At 39.8% G+C, this 13844-nt stretch overlaps 1 protein-coding gene across 1 annotated transcript in view; it reads left to right on the forward strand.

The window, feature by feature from the left end:
* The window catches only part of unc13ba (unc-13 homolog Ba (C. elegans)), a 224964-nt gene that overhangs the window by 20146 nt on the left and 190974 nt on the right, over positions 1-13844 (forward strand). The gene's annotated exons all lie outside the window — the stretch shown is intronic.

Raw genomic sequence — 13844 nt, forward strand, 5'->3', positions numbered from 1 at the left:
AGTGTAAGAAAGATTGAGATTATTTTGAGCTGTAAATCATATGAAGCTGAAACAAGCCTCTAAAAGCACAATACCCCCTCTTTAAGTATCAAACATAATGTGAGAATGTGCTGCTACATAACCCCACAAAAGGCTGCAATTTGCAAATTAGATAACAGATTGTGTGTTTGTGTGTGTGTGTAAACATGACAACCTCTGCTCTGGTTGTTTGGCGTCTGTTTGGTCACACCCGTAAGCTGCTCTGAGACTTTGTTTGTCCGTGTGGGAGCAGCATGTTTGCACAGAATGCACAACATGGATGCAGATGAGCAGGAGCATGTAAGACAGTAAACTGGCGCTGAGGGAACAAATGAAAAGTGTGCTGTATGAGAATATTTGGGTTCAGGTTCATCGATGTCGAACAGGAAGTGGTGCAAAGTGGAAGTCGCGGAATCTCATGGCAACTCATTCATGAGTGGAGCCATGTTGAAGCTGTCTTTGTAGTGATCCTTTCTTTTCGTTCAGTGAAGAATCTCTTTAAGTAGGAGGAGGACGTGTCCCTCATGCTAAAGGATGTGTTTTTCAATTTATGTTGATGGCAGCATGCAGGGCCTTCTCTTCATCACTTTATCTCTGTTTGTGGCTGCAGATTTGATCTAGTTTATATCTGTTTACCATCCATATCAATAGAGTGCTTCCTGCAAAGAGATGCATGTTGCAGTAGGTCAAACTTATAACCACACTGCCTCACACTTTGCTACAAGAACTGAAGAACAAAGTAAGATTATTGCTTTTTTAACACTACAGCATTTTGACTTACTGTACTGCATAGGGGTGAGTATTGGCAAGAACCTCATAATACATCTCTATACTTGGGTTACGATACGGTAGCATCACGATATCGCAATATTGTGATATGTTTCAATATTCTACACATTCTAACTGTTTGATTAAAACCAGCTTTTCTATTTTATTTTGGTTAAAATAAAGAAAGCCAGATGCAGTTTTTCCTAAACTGAACTTGAAAACATTAAGTGTGTCAAGTTTGTCACTTAAAGTACTCTGACATTAGACTAATGTTGCAAAGAAATTATTGGGTGAAGGACGTGGTCAGTTGGTGAAACTGATAAATGTCACTTGATGTAACCAATGTTACTCATAAAAAATCTAATATTGTGCAAAACACAACTATTTTGTTAGTCTACAGCACTGTAAAATTTAAACTTCAAATGTTTTTAAACTAACTGACCCAAGAACAGAGAGAAAACATTGATGTTTACAGCGTCAAAACATCATCAAGTTTAGGAACAAAATATTTTGAATAGAGATAGACCAATATGGATTTTTTCAAGGCCGATAACAATTATTTGTTGTCAAGGAGGCCGATAACCGATGTTTGAAGCCGGTATTAATTTGCGGTCAAAGTGCAAATATTGAGGTCAAAATTTTGAACCATAGACACTCCAACACTTAACTTTATATCAGTGCAACTGCAATAACTGTAATTACTGCACTGCTGATTGGCTCTTACCCGAGCCATGGCTTTGCTTGTAACCAATCAGATAGTAGTGTGGGTGGGACAATGCTGGGGACTGAGTAGTGACTGCAGACAGTGGAGTGGCTGCATCAGAGCTGCAACAACACAGTTTTAAATTAGTTTCTTATCAGCTGTTGGGTAAAAAAAAATGGCTGATGCCGATATGCCTCAAAATGCCAATTATCGGCCCTGATAATCGGCATGGCCCATAATTGGTCCATCCTTAATTTTGAATAAAATTGAAGATTATTTTATTATGCAACATGGGCAACATACAGCAGAGTAGCTCTTCGGCGCCATCTACTGCAGTGGAGGTGCGGAAGACATATTGTACCTTTAACTCACATTAAATATGAATTTTTACTTTGACAAAATTATGGATATTGAGAGTTGAAATATGTATATTTTGTCACAATATCGGGATGTATTGGGGTATGAATATTATTCCCCGCCTCTAGTTCTGCAGCTCTGGGGGGTTAAAGAGTGGGACAAAGACAGAGATGTTTAATCATGAAGCTTTATTTAGTTCTCTTTTATCTCTCTGTGATGTCTCAAAGTGTAAAAAGCTAACTGCAGCTGTCAACAGTGACTGTTCATTTATAGGTCGTCGCTGACAGTGTTTAATTTCTTACACCCTACAAACAGTAGGTGTCCCTATACTGTAGGATTTATTTTGTTCAGTTTAATAGCAGTTTAATTCCAACTGCATTGTGCAATGTTCCTCACACACTTGATGCTTAAATCTCTTCATGCTAAACTGATGGATTTGGAAATCCATAATAGATAAGTCACAGAGGAGAACACTGGCTGAAAGGAGACGTCCAGACGCCTGAAGTTCCTCATCAAAGATGGAGCCCAACAGTTCAACAGCCGCTCCAATCTGGGACTTTGTGTTCCCGTCCATCTTTCTTTGACTTTTTGTTTGATCCTCTCTGCTGGCTGCAGCTGCTCGTCCCTCCGTCTCTCCAGGCGATGATGAGGGGAGAACAACAGCAACAAGTGGGAGAAGGAAAAGTCAAGCCAGAGAAGGAGAGGACGAAATCAATAGATCATCACAGACAAAGGGCCACCTGCTCGCTCCAAATGACAACTTGTCATCCCGTCATAAAGGAGAAGATTGAGACAAATCCACTGGTGTCTCTGTCAGGAGACGGGAAGAGCAGATGATTCGTCATCAGCTGCCTCGGGCCTCATGCTGCAGAGCGGATCGGGAGATTTGATTGGTCCTCGTAGGGTTCATAAAGGAGGACATGATTGATGGAGTTAGTACACTGATACAGTAGAACAGACTGATCGCTCACTCATTCTGTGGCTCTGCTCAGGTGACACGTCAATAAATATCCCACAGTGAATGTAACAAAGTATCCACTCAGCCATGTGGTGTGTGGGGGCATTTAGATCCATACATTTGAGGATGAAAGTGTCTTTTTTTCGATGTGATCGTTGATAAAAAGTAAAGTAGGTTAAAACGCTAATCAAAACCACACCCTGGTTTCCTCAGGGCTCTAACACCAGTCATGCATTTCTTTTATTTGACATGATTATTACTCTCAGGTCAGACACAACTTTGTCCCACTCTAATGCCCCAGTTTGGAAAATGATTTATCTTAATAGTAGTGAGCTGTAGACTTTTTTTTTTTAAGTCTTTGGGGAGTCGGCTGCTGTCTCTAGACCCTCCTGAGAGCCCCTCAGGTGTTTGACTCCAGAGAGATGCTGCATGGTAAATGTGTCACTTTAAAAGTTTGACAGATTAAAGTCACATCATCCTAGTTTTTGTTTGGCCGTAACTATCACCCCTAAAACTCAAAATGTTCAGACTGAAAGATAAGTTCACCTTAGAGTAATGGGTAAGAGGCTTACAGATTTAAAAGATAAGACATGCAAGCTTTCAGTTCACTCTTTTTGATCTTTTATTGGGGCTTTTTTTTACTAAACTGAGACCAAGTTAATGCTGCTCTAAGTTCTTGGACTATAGTACAGGGTTTAGGATTTGTTTCAGTTCAGGCCTCCAAACCTGGGCCATTGGTAAGGTTTTGTTGTCGTGGATTTTTCAGTTAAGTGCCAACAACAACAACAAAAAAAAAACATAACCAGTCCCGTTTGGGTTCAATCAATCAGCAACTTCTGGTGTCAAACATGAAGAAATTCAGGAAGTGGTAAAAACTGCAGTTCCTTAAGTGTCCACCTGAGGCCTGCCGCAGAAGCACTGTAAACTACATACACACACATTCAAAAAGTCTTATCTTTACAGCTAAAATTAACATTTTTACGGCCTGGATTAAAAAAATGATGGTTTAAGTCACTCGTTTGTCTATTAGCACACATTTTTTTCATATTTCTTTGAGGATATCAAGTCAAAACATCCATGATTAAGGCAAAGGCAAACTTGACTTTCAAGCTGGCCACCTATAGCTGTTATCAGAGAAATTAAAGGCCCACCTCAACTAGGGATGAGTATCTTTCACATTTGAAACGATTACGGTACAGATGCCCGGTGCCTGGTAATCGGTATCTGTACTCAACTGTACCACTTTTCGGTACTTTTTAGTGTGTTTATGTGGCAATGAATATAAATTTGTGAAATAATAAAATCTCAAAGTTTTTCAACTTAACATATTTTTTGTCAAATGTATAAACTTGCAGTGCTGTGTTCATGTCTAGCATGGAAAATCGCCTACTCTTCCACTCCCCAACAGTCACAAGGTTGCGTTTAGGTACCTTAACATAGTACTATTTGATTTTACGTGAATTAGTCCTCTGTACTACTGACAGAATTTGGTTGATACCTCTGAAAGCACCGGATTCTGTACCCATCCCTAGTTGCAGCCTTAATTTTTTGGGGTGAATCAAATTAGTTTCTGTCCATCAAAAATATTTCTTCATTTTAGCTTTGAGCAAAAAAAAAAAAAAAAAAAATCTACATTCTTGGCGTATTATGTAACAAATTGGAAAGAGACATATACCTCATCATGCTGTAAGTGCATACCTGCTGAATACAGAGGCTGGGGGATGTAAACTGTATGTGTTTCAGATAGTGCAAAGCTTCCTCTGGTGGCTTTAAAATGTGAAATTAGGATCCCAAATGGCGTTCCATCTCTGCTGTATTCATGCTTTTGATGATGCAGCAGTCCAGTCTGTTTGACTTTTTTGGGCTGTTTTGAAACGGCTTTGACCTGTGATGGCTTTGTCACTTGCACATGTCTCTAAGGATGAGTATTGATAAGATTTTATTGATACCAATGCCATTGTTGATTTTGCTTATCGATCAGATTCTTTGTCGATTCCTTTATCATTTCCTCCTGTGAATTTCTTGTGTACAAAAGTAGGCTTTACAGGTTCTCTGTATCAAAACCTCCACACGTTGCAGCCTTAATTTTTTGGGGTGAATCAAATTAGTTTCTGTCCATCAAAAATATTTCTTCATTTTAGCTTTGAGCAAAAAAAAAAAAAAAAAAAATCTACATTCTTGGCGTATTATGTAACAAATTGGAAAGAGACATATACCTCATCATGCTGTAAGTGCATACCTGCTGAATACAGAGGCTGGGGGATGTAAACTGTATGTGTTTCAGATAGTGCAAAGCTTCCTCTGGTGGCTTTAAAATGTGAAATTAGGATCCCAAATGGCGTTCCATCTCTGCTGTATTCATGCTTTTGATGATGCAGCAGTCCAGTCTGTTTGACTTTTTTGGGCTGTTTTGAAACGGCTTTGACCTGTGATGGCTTTGTCACTTGCACATGTCTCTAAGGATGAGTATTGATAAGATTTTATTGATACCAATGCCATTGTTGATTTTGCTTATCGATCAGATTCTTTGTCGATTCCTTTATCATTTCCTCCTGTGAATTTCTTGTGTACAAAAGTAGGCTTTACAGGTTCTCTGTATCAAAACCTCCACACGTGATCACTGGATCCTAGATCTCTGGAGGTAAATAAATAAGAATAAATAACATTTGCGCTCTGTTGGTGTGCTTGTTGGTAAAGTGAAGCCAAGCTTTTTTATAGCTTTGGTCTCTCCGCCATTGTGTCAGAAAATTCCTCTTTTGACTGACGAGCATGATTGACGTGTGGGACATCAGGAGATGTCGATGTGAGGTCCAGCAGCTGTGATGTGATGTGATGTAAAAAGGGTAATCATTGAGCCCAAAGGCTAGTGATGTGGATGGATTGAATCATTTTTAATTGATTCTTAACAGGAACTGGTTATCAACACCCATTCCTACTTGTCTCCTTCCAAGTGTCATCAAATCCATCTGCAGTACAATAAAGTATGATGAAACCAGCACAGGCTAAATATCCTCCACGCTAACAGGCTAACTGCTTTATTACTGCCCTCTACTGGTGTGATAGTGTGTTGCAACTACCTTTTTTTTCTACAATACATGGCCAACCCTATTTGCTCAGTCTGCCCAGGTCTTTGGCCCATGGTGGAAATGCAGAGAAACAATGAAGCACAGAAATCCACTAAAAGTTCCTCTACCCTCTGGTCAAAAATGTGTCTTATGTGTCAGCTTTCTTTGTTTTTAGAGTATATTTGCTCGTGGGAGGAGTTTCTTCATCCCAGCTGAAACATTGACTTAGATTAAATTGATCATGTTGACTGATCTCATGTAAATGTATTGTGTTAGTTGAAAGTAATAATTTTAGGGTCAACTTAATTGAACGTAAAATTAGTTCTTAGTATTATAAGCAATGGCGTTTTCTCCCGGAGGCCAAGGGAAGCCATGCTTCCTCACTTTTTTCAGACTGTAGCTGTGTTTTAATGAAAATACTCCTTTATAACAGTTTCGATACTTCTTCCGTGTTTCGTCACTGTCATCTCCTCCTTATTTCTCTCCTCTACTTATTGAGCATTTTACGATGTGTAAAACAGCGCCCTCCTAAATGTTATGCTGTGAATGAGTGGTGAAAATATGATACTGCACACTGTTGCCTGCAAGGAAGCCAAGCTGAGTTGGCGTCCCTTGGTGAAAAAAAAAAAAGAATGATTAACCAATCAGATGAGGCTGCGGTCATGACACTGCTCACCTGTGATTGGCCAAGACCATGTCAAGGGAAGCCACCCCGTCTTTGGCCTCAAACCAATCAAATGACAGAATCATCATCGAGCCACTGAATGAAATCAGCGAGATTAGCACATTAGCAGTGTGCATGAAGCGGCAGGTTGTGCGTTTGAGTGGGCGGTTGAGTAAATAAATAAGACATTTAAGCTAAGTCAAGAGGACAACGTACGCGTGTGAATGAGTGAGTGAGGGTGGGAGAGTGAAAGGGCGTGTGTTGGTGTTCAAAGTAAGTAAAATGAGCGCTCTCTGGGCGCTCTAACAGGTCATTCCATTACATGAAAAAGCGATATACAAGCTGCAACAAAGTCTTTTATGTACCCCACTCCCTAAAAATCATACAGATTAGAGGCTTTGTCTCACTTGGCTTCCTCAAAAAAAATCCCCACGCCACGCCACTGATTATAAGAAGACAAAAAAATCAATAATGCTGTTAACTGGAGCATTTCTGAACAGCTCAATATTGTATGAAATTGGGCATCACTAATGCTGGATGTGATCAGCAAAAAGATGTTTTACTTTTAGCTTAGAGGAAACTGAAATTGACAAAACAAAGCTCCCCACAAAAAAAGAAGGAAACTCAGATTTTTGCAGGCTTAAAGAGCAGAGATCACAGAAAGTGAAAGGACAGATGGATTTTGAGAGAAAGTGCTTTTTTTGTCAAAATAAATACTGCTGCAACAAAACGAGAACATCCTGTCCATTTGCACTTTGGAGACAAAAGGATTTAGTCTCACTTTAATATCTTTCTGCTCCTTTCATCCACCCAAAACCCTCCACCCCCTCCCTCCTGTAACAGAGTATTCATTACTGCAGACAGCCGAGTAAATGTCATCTCGCCTGGCCGCACTGCACACGTCCATGTGTATCTGTATATAACTTATTTATTTTCATAAGTCATCGCCACTTAATTATAAATGACACTGACTGCTCCCCGAGAGGAGCCCGCTGCATGCTGGGATATGTCTTCTCCATCATTGCTAGTCGATATTAACTGAAGGAAGGTGTGTGTGTGTTTACATTCAGACGTCTCTCAACAACTCCTGTGCTGACAAAGATATCTGATGTTAAATTTAGACACTGGCTCTATTTTTTTCTCCTCTTTCGCTTCATTTCATGGCTCATCCTGTTGTCGTGTGTTTTCCTATTTTTATCTCCTCCCCCTGTTAACTCAAGCAGTAAATGGGGCTGTCTGCACCCTGCCAGTCCCTCTTGCACCCCTAATCACAGACCTGGCAACCCCCTTAACAGAATGATGGATTATTCCTGATTAACCCTTTCACTGCCACTGTCACATGGATAGATAAAGAACATTTACACCTGACACTGCCTGTTTCTCATGTGATAAAACCTATGTACAGCTCCTAAACACTGGTTAACCCTTTGATGCACATAGCTAAAAAAAGCACATCAAATTATTGAACAAACAGTAATGTAGTTTTTCTGTACATGCTTCAAACATGCCTCAAGCAGGCTAATAGTTGTGACTTGAGCACGTCAAGTGTTTGTCCACCTGTGTTAAGGAGCATGAAGAAGAGCAGCGTGTGTCCTGTGCTCTGTCAGCCGGAGTGTGTCCTCTCCCCTGAAGTGTTTCACCAGCTTAGCACCGCCCTGCTCTGTTTGCTAACAAAGGGTGACGTAATCACCAAAGTGCTCCAGGGGGATTCTGAAGAAGATATTTGATTTACATAAGAAACAAATCCTGGTGTAATGAAATCACTTGGACATAAATTCTAACGTACACTAATAATTCCTTTATGTATCGTGGTTATCTACGACGTCCTGCTCCTTAACAAACAAGACGACTGAGGCAGGATGTGAAGCACACGGTTCATATCATAAAAGCTTTTTGGTTATGCTCAGTGAGGAGTGTTTCGATAAGAGGAATGATGTCTTATCTACAAGAGAAACCAGACAGAAGTTTGTGCTTGGGTTGGGCATGGGAGCAGGGAAGAGAGGGAAGAATGAAATACACTAAAATCCACTTTCAAGACTTGATTACAGGCTCTGTGAGGACTTTAAAGGTGACCCTGAAACAGTCCTCCTATTCTGTATTTTCTGGTTCATGATCAATAACATATGATGAGTTTACCAGCTCCAAAACTGGTATTTTTTTAGTGCTCTTTCTCAGTATCTGTGGTCAGGTCCATATTTCTCTGGGATAACATCAATCCATTTACTTTTTTCATCATAGAGACCCCAAAGTCCCATTGGCTACACCATGCTTGAAGTTAACAGTAAGAAGTAAAATTTGTCCTTTTTCTTGAGGAAAAGTATTTCTTGGATTTATTTGTAGTAATTGTGGACACAGGAGTGGGGTTGACAAAAAGAAAAAGTCAGAGCAGAGGAAAATTTAACAGGAGGGTGATAGAGCACGGGCTAAAACAGTTCCAGTTATTCTGCAGTGATCTGTTCAAACTTAAGTCTATCAATAAAATGAAGAGTGAGGTTTTGTTAGCTCTGCTTGGTAGATGACTGGCAGGACATAGCTAACCAGGATTTACTAATGTTACACATTACGGACATGTCTTAGAGCACTTGGCTGTGAGGAATAGAGCCGAGAACACAGCTAGTCTGTTCACCTCCTGGACACTGAACTACAAACTGAGTTTACAACATTTGATTGTTGTCACATTTCAAACAATAGCACTACGTAACTTCAAGTAAATATATTACTTTGTTGCTTTGCATCTTGGGAAAAGTCTTGAACAGAGAAGAGCAGAGTTAAGGAGAAGATCTGCTCTCCAAAACAAATGTAGGCTTTGGTGATAGTCATGTCTAGGGATGGGTACTGAGTTAGGTACTTTGGTAGGTACCGACCTAATTAGTACCAGGAAAAGTTAAAGTACCAGGTACTGATTCAAGCAAAACCAAAAGATACCATGTTTAGGTACCTAAATGCATCTTTGTGACTATGAGGGAGAGGAAAAGTAGGCAATTCTCCATGCTGGACATGAACACAGCATTACAAGGTTAAATATTGAAGAAACAATATGTTTAATTCATTTTTTTATACTATTATTAGAAAAAAGATATTTTTTGACCACATTAACACAAAAAGTACCAAAAAGTGGTACTGTTGAGTACCAATACTGTTAGCCAGGTACTTGGCATCGGTACTGTATCGTTTTAGATGTGAAAGGTACCCATCCCTACTCATGTCCATATATCATTAGGTGATGGTGCTTATGGGAAATGGTGTCTTTGTCCTCGAAAATACTACTGATTTCAGCCAAAGGTGTTACTACAGTCAACACTTAACAGATAGTCCTCCTCCTTTAAGCAAGTGTCCGCAACATTCAAAAAATGCATGCAACACATACTTCATCATCTATCCATCCAGATATGCTGCATTTCAATTTTTTCATGTCTAAAAAGTATTTGGGCATTTTAACTTGAAATTAATCTAAAAACTGTGTCATCATAATGCAGTAATTTAAGTATTGGTGCCTAATGATGAAACCTACCTCATTTACCCTCACACCAACATAAAGGCCCTGTTGATGTTTAGAAGGGTAGGGATAGAAAGGCAGAGCATTAGCGGTGTTGTCAAGTGGGCTTCTTCCTTTCACCGGTGTTTCATTAAGTTGGACTCATGACACCCCAGGAAGGATTTACATTTAGCACCAGGTCCTGAAACCAATCCCTTTATGTTTTCACCACCATCATACCCACACAACAAGAAAAAAAGAAAATAGAGTCCTTTTAAGGTCAAAAACTTACCAAATCTATTGAAGTTTAGTTTCCAACACTTTAAGAGCTCAGACGTCAAAAACTAAGGGTGTATTCACACCTGTGGCTCGTTTCCTTTGTTCTGATCCAGGGGCAAAAATAATACATGTGTGGCTAATTAGCGTTATGGCACTTATGGCTCATATATGGTCAACATATGTAATTTTTAAGAGTCCTAACTGCATAAAGGCACTTTATTTCTTTACCCCTCCACCTGAGCCCACGACTCATTTTCCTCAGTTCTTCGGTCTTCTCTTCTTCTGCTGCTGTGGTCGATTCTTCTACTCCTTCTTCTTCTACTGTTTTGACTACTGCTGTCCCCATCCCTACAGTGTGAGCCACAGTAATGAGTCATTAAAACTTTGAAACAAAATTCTGGCTGTAGTGTTATCACCAACAGCTCTGTGATCACCTTCCTCACCACATGTTCAATCCAAACACCATGTCACACACCCCTCAGTCCCACCAGTGCTCCTTAAAAAAGAAAAAAATAACAGTAATAAGATTGATGACGTTGAAATATTCAAGGACGCACAAGTACAGGTGGTTTCTTTGTGTGTGCTCCTCGGTCTTTGATACATCCATCTCACTGTTCTTGTGAAGTGTCGGACACTTGGAGCAGGCAATCAAGCAGGGATTAAGTGGTCTGTGATTCAGGAACGCTCCTCAGGTTATATTTATCGCTGGGAGTAAAAGAGAAGGACATACAGAAGGAAACTGAAAGAGAAGGAGTGTGGGAATGACGTGTTGAAAGAGAAGTGAACCAGCAAAGTATGAAATTCAGATTACAGCTGCAGACAGTTGACATCTTTTCAAGTTTGACTGACGAACTCAAGAGTGAAAGTGTGGTTTTAGTAGAAGAGGACAAAGCTGAGTTAATGTCAAAACCATTATCCAGAATCTCCCCTTCACGAGAACAAGGAGAACCTTCCAGAAAGCAGAAACTGTGGTAATTTTTGCACCATTTGATCTCTTCAGAGAAAGCACATGTAGCCTTATTATGAATGAATTTGAATACATTAAGCTTTAATCAATGCTGACAAAGGGCCGGTGCCACAGAAAAAAAGAGACCGGGTCAGATAGTTCTCAGTTCAGACATGAGGGTGTGACGGAAAATGTAATGAGACTGACTTTCTGTCTGAAGTGGCTTCTTCTCTGAACGAAATGTTCCTCGTTCACTTGATGGTGACACCATCTTGTAAATGAGCTTTATTAAAAGGCACAGAGCAGAGTTATTTAGGGAGTAATTGTTCATTTTTCCCCATTATATCTGTCTCTGTCCTCCTGCTTTTGTCCAAAGGGATCATATATGGAGGAGTCATGAGCTGAATCTTCTGAAGTTCTCTCATTGTTTCTGTGCCTATTACTGAATAACAGCTATAAATAGCATTACAAGTCATTACAATCAAGCCACTCTGAAATGCTGCAATGGAAAGGGCAGAAACCTTTTGTATGGCTGAATCACCGGTTTCTTTTGATATTGCATCCATTATAAAGTCAGGCACTTAGCATCAGTGAAACTTTCCACTTTTGATGCATTGTAACATCCTAAACTAGGAACTCAAACCTTAACCATTCTAGACTGTACTTTACATGGAAGTAGTTTCTGTGACATCACCCATCTGCTTCTAAAGCTAAGTTTTAAAGCCTATGGCTGGCCCAACCCAACTTTCTTTTGATCTCCCTTCAAGAGGGGTACTGAATTAGTTACTTTTGTGGGTACCGACCATAGACTGTATATAGAGTGGACAGTGTGGCTCTGCCATTTATCATTGTACGGTTTTGAAGCTAAAATACCCCCATCACAGGCGCAGCCACTAGCAGCAATTGCAGCCAGTGTCTGCGCAGTAGAGACGATGAGAGATTCTTGGAGAATCTGAGTGGAGCTGGGTGACAAAAATACAAATATTTTTTTTCTTTTGAGAGTCTAATCACTTCCTGACTCTACCTCCCGACATATTTTACAATCCCCGAAAAAAATACACAAGAACGGCAGCTGTCAATTATCATTAAACGTGACGTAAAGCCTTGTTTTTAACCCCTGGTACCAATTTATTAAAAAAATCAAAAGGTACCATGTTTAGGTACCTGAATGCAACCTTGTGACTGTGAGGGAGTGGGAGAGTGGGTGTTTTTCTGTGCTGGACATGAACACAGCATTGCAAGGTAACTGACCACATAAACACCAAAAAGTACCACAAATTGGTACCGTTGAGTGCCAGTACCGATTGCCAGGTACCAGGCAGGCACCGGTACTGTATTATTTCAAATATGAAAGGTACCCATCCCTAGTTGAGGTGGGCTTTTAAATTCTCTAATAACAGCTATAGGTAGCCAGCTTAAAAGTCAAGTTGGCTATGTCCTTAATTATGGAAGTTTTGACTCAATATCCTTTAAAAATTATGAAAATGCACCGAACATGTGTACTAGCAGAGAAATTAGTGATTTGAACCTTCATTTTTTGAAACCAGACTGTAAACATGTTTATTTTGGTTGTAATGATAATATTTCCTAAACGTGTGTATGTGGGTTGTGGTGCCTCTGCAGCTGGTCTCAAGTGGACACTTGAGGAACTGCAGTTTTTAGCATTCCATGTTTACCATACCATTTATACTAGAAGTTGCTGATTGATTGAACCCCAAAGGGTGAAAAATGAAATATCCCTTCACAGAGTAAGAAACAGCACAGATCTTCAAACATCTAATCCTTGGGAGGTGTGTCAAATGAAGTCAGAAGAGTCCAAATTCAACAGAAGAAAACGAAAAATCCTGCAAAATGGCCAACTTCCAGAGATAAACAACATTAATACTGCAACATTTCGGTCATAGACCTTTGTCAAGATAATATTTTTTTTCTTCCTTCACAGAATAAAAACAAAGTATACATGATCATCATCTTCATCTTCTTCAGGTGTTGAAGTTTATAGATTTTAATCTTTAAAATGGGAACAGGGTGTCTTCAAGTTAAAAACTGACACCTTTGTTTGTAGAGCATAGAGCAGTGGAGCAGGAAACTGTGACAGAGAGTGGAGGATAACATGCAGGAACAGGTCCTTGAGCTCAAGATGAACTCAAACACAGGACTTAACCACTCGGCCAAGCCTGGCACCAACAAACTGAACTTTTTGATGCCATAAGTTGAACATTTCTTCAGAATCACATCGACATGCAGCCTTTACTGTGATTCACTGTGTCTCACATCACTGCAGATTGTCTTGTCCAGCTCAGTTTGGCACACAGATCTACGTTTCTTGGTCCATTTCTCATTGGTTTAGACATTATCATTAAATTTGTCGACTCTGTTTGATAAGTTGTGACAGCTGATGATTGCCTGTAAGCTGGCCTGCTTTTGATCAATGCTTTCTGACAGTTTTGCATGAATATTCTGTCTGTGGTGGTTTATAGTGCCTGCATTGTTTGGTGATTTACATTGAAAGGAATGATGTGCTGTACTGGAAATAATTGTCAGACTGTGTTTTTGTTCTCATTCTGCAGCTGTAGGGAGATTTATATTTGTATGAAACTCTTCCACTGAT

This window comes from Halichoeres trimaculatus, unplaced genomic scaffold (genome assembly GCF_033239565.1).
Source record: "Halichoeres trimaculatus isolate MK-OKI-2021-1 unplaced genomic scaffold, fHalTri1.1 fHalTri1_scaffold_5, whole genome shotgun sequence".
In the NCBI taxonomy this organism is placed as follows: domain Eukaryota; kingdom Metazoa; phylum Chordata; class Actinopteri; order Labriformes; family Labridae; genus Halichoeres; species Halichoeres trimaculatus.